Genomic DNA, 4,174 nt, shown 5'->3' with positions numbered 1-4,174 from the left:
TTTTAGATCACAAATCGTCTTCCAAACAGATATTTTCCAAAAATTGACGTTGGGTGCCCCTGATTCTTAGTGAGTAGTATACGTTACTTTCAAGTAGACCCATCTATCAAGAATTTCAAACTAGTAGTATTGGACCATTAAATAAAAATGAGCACTTCAACCTCGTTCCCAGAGTACCTTTCTTCTAAATTCCCATAATTAACCCCGTTTTTCAACATATCTCATACCCTCCATGCGATGCCGATTCACAATAGAACAACACACTTTGGAAAACGGGGTCAATTATAGGAATTTAGAAGGAAATCCAACATATCTAATACCCTCCACGCGATTTCAATCCGAAGTAAAAAACAAAATGAAAAACGGGGTTAACTAAGGGAATTTAGAAGAAAATTCAGCATATCTCATACCAAACAAGTGATGCTGATAGACAACAGAACAACACACTTTGAAAAACGGGGTAAATTTTGGAAATTTATAAGAAAATCCGGCATATCGCATACGCTCCACGTGATGTCAATGGCCAATTAAAAACACCAAATGAAAAACTGGGTCAATTATGGGAATTTAGATGAAAATTCAACATATCTTATATCCTTCACGCGGTGTAATCTCCAATGATACAACATACACTTAAAAGTGGGGTCCTTTATGGAAAATTACCCAAAAATGCAACATATCGCATACGCTCCACAGGATGTCAATCCCATATTTAAAAAAAAAAAAGAATTTTCTTTAAAATTCCCATAATAAACCCTGTTTTTCAACTTATCTCATACCCTTCATGCGATGCCGATTCACAATAGAAAAACAAACTTTGAAAAACGGGGTCAATTATGTGAACTAAGAAGGAAATGCAACATATCGCATACACTCCACGCAATGCCAATCCTCAACTAAAAAACACAAAATGAAAAAAGGGGTTAATTATAGGAATTCAGAAGAAAATTCAACACATCTTATACCCTCCAGGCGATGTACTCTGCAATGATGCTACATACACTGAAAAAGGGGGTGAATTATGGAAAATTAGAAGAAAAATTTTAACATATCGCACACACTCTATGCGATGTCAATCCTAAACTAAAAAACACAAAATGAAAAATGGGGATAATTATGGGAATTTAAAAGGAAATTCAACATATCTCATACCCTCCACGCGAAGCCGATGCACAATAGAACAACACACTGAACAACATGAATTTTGTGCTAATTTTCCATAATGGACCCCTTTTTCAGTGTATATGTTGCATCATTGGAGATTACATCGCGTGGAGGGTATAAGATATGTTGACTTTCCTTCTTAATTACCATAATTAACCCCGTTCTTCATTTCGTGTTGTTTACTTGAGGATTGACATCGCGTGGAGGGTAATAGATATATGCTTGGATTTTCTGATAAAATCCCATAATTTGCCACCTTTTTTCAAAGTGTGTTGTTCTATTGTCGATCAGGATCGCGTGTTTGGTATGAAATATGTTGAAAAACGGGGTTAATTATGGGAATTTAGATGAAAATTCAACATATTGCATACGCTCCATGCGATGTCAATACCCAGTTAAAAAACACAAAATGAAAAAGGGGGTTAATTATAGGAATTCAGAAGAAAATTCAACATATCTTATACCCTCCATGCGATGTACTCTGCAATGATGCTACATACACTGAAAAAGGGGGTGCATTATGGAAAATTAGAAGAAAAAAATCAACATATTGCATACACTCCACGGCATGTCAATCCTCAACTAAAAAACACAAAATGAAAAAAAAGGGTTAATTATGGGAATTTAAAAGGAAATCCAACATATCTCATACCCTCCACGCGAAGCCAATTCACAATAAGTACAGGAATTTTGAAGGAAATCCATTTTGTGTTTTTTGCTTGAGGATTGACATCGTGTGCAGGGTATTACATGTGTTGGATTTCCTTCTAAACTCACATAATTGACCCCGTTTTTTAAAGTGTGTTGTTCTATTGTGAATCGGCATCGCGTGGAGAGTGAGATATGTTGAATTTTCTTCTAAATTCCCATAATTAATCCCGTTTTTCATTTTGTGTTTTTTACTTGAGGATTGACATCGCGTGGAGGGTATGAGATATGTTAAATTTCCTTCAAAATTCCCATAATTGACTCTGGTTTTCAAAGTGTGTGACATATGAGGTATGTTTTTTTATTGTCGATCAGTATCGTTTGTATGAGATGTTGAATTTTCTTCTAATTTACAATAATGAATCCCTTTTTCAGTGTATGTTGTTTCATTGGAGATTATATCGCCTGGAGGGTATAAGATATATTAAATAATCCTCTAAATTCCCATGATTAATCCCAGTTTTTCCTTTTTTTTTTTAACTGGGGATTGACATCGCATGGAGGGTATGAGATATCTTGGATTTCCTTCTAAATTCCCATAATTAACACCGTTTTTCATTTTGTTTTTTAGTGAGGTATTGACATCGCGTGGAGGATATGCGATAAGTTAAAATTTCTTCTAATTTTCCGTAATTGACCCCCTTTTTTAGTGTATGTTGTTTAATTGGAGAATACATCGTGTGGAGGGTATAACTTATGTTTGATTTTCTCAGTTCTAAATTCCCATAATTAACGTCGTTTTTCATTTTTTTTTTAAATGGGGGATTGACATCGCATGGAGGGCATGAGATATGCTGGATATTTTTCTTAATGCCCATAATTGACCCCGGTTTTGAGTGTGTGTTGTTTCATTGGGGATCGACATCGTATGGAGGATATAGGTCTTTTTTTTTCTTCTCACTGAATTCCCAGTGACTTTTTCTAAGCTTGGTAGGTCAAAGTTGGGCTATTAATCTCTAATAGGCCATTTTCGAAATATCAATATTCAGCTTGATAGAGAGGCAGAGAGGACAAAAACAATAGAATCATGTTGCAAGGAATATGAAAGATATTAGCATATCATCCACTTTTTTTTGTTTTTGTCCCCTAAACCTCTCTTTCAAGTTGAATTTTAATACATTGAAAGTGGCCTAATGAAAGCCTTTCAAAAGCCAGGTCGTATTCATATTTGCCAGGCAACCGGTTATGAATAATTAATGCTGTCTCGGCATTCTGCGCGATGTTTTATTGAACATTATAAATACAGTTTTGAGCGTTCGTCCTCAGGGACGCTGAGTAGTTACTTATTTAAAAGGACAATGAAGGCAACAGATTATGGTTAAGTTGAAGTCCATTTGGTTCTATTATATATTGACCTAAATATCTTGCTAGTCACAAATGTTACAAAATTTTCATGTTTTTCCTATCAATTAATTTTTTAAGAAAATGCAAGTATGTCACTGGTAAGACTTGCATTTTACATTTAACGTTAATACATTTGTAACTTTTGAAGGCTAATACGCCAGTTATAAAGGCGGGTGAACTAAAAAAGAGTGTACTTTTAAAATATATAGAAAGTGGTATACAAAAATTTGGTTTATCAACGGAGTTGATAATGTAAATTGACCACCGTACAGAGATTCTAAAAGCTGACGTTTCGAGCGCTCGAAACGCTCGAAACGTCAGCTTTTAGAATCTCTGTACGGTGGTCAATTTACATTATCAACTCTGTTGATAAACCAAATTTTTGTATACCACTTCCCCACCGACGCAGCACCACAGTTTCTTTAGAAACTACCCCTTCATCCATTTATATAGAAAGTGGTTTGTTAGCTTATACAATTCATAGAATGATAATCATTCATAAGATAATTAAATAAAATGAAAGGTCAAGTGGCACAACAGACCAAATGGATTCCGCAATCCTTCTCTCAGCATTGCTATTATGCATGCGTGTTACCTAAATACTGCTTTGAACATTCCTGTGATATTACTTGGATCGACCCAAGGCTCTGGGAAGCTCTGTGTAGGAGAACATGCGCTGTAGGGTTCTTATAGCCCAAAATTGGCTATTTGAACCTTACGGCACCTGCTCACTCCTCGTGCTAACGTGAATGCACCAATTAGAGACGTTTTTGATTGTTCTTCATGAAAACCAATAAGAGGACACTTTGTTTCAGGGTTTCCCAGAGCTCCTCTCTCCCTCGGTCAAGTGAAGAGCTTTGGGGTCGAGATTGATTACTTTCTGTGAACGAAATTCATACCATGTGTTTTCGGCAGGTTTGTCCGAAATCTGATTTATATGGGTAACTCACAAGGGAAT

The sequence above is a fragment of the Montipora capricornis genome, chromosome 2 (genome assembly GCF_036669925.1).
Source record: "Montipora capricornis isolate CH-2021 chromosome 2, ASM3666992v2, whole genome shotgun sequence".
Lineage (NCBI taxonomy): Eukaryota > Metazoa > Cnidaria > Anthozoa > Scleractinia > Acroporidae > Montipora > Montipora capricornis.
This window is presented reverse-complemented; position numbering follows the sequence as displayed.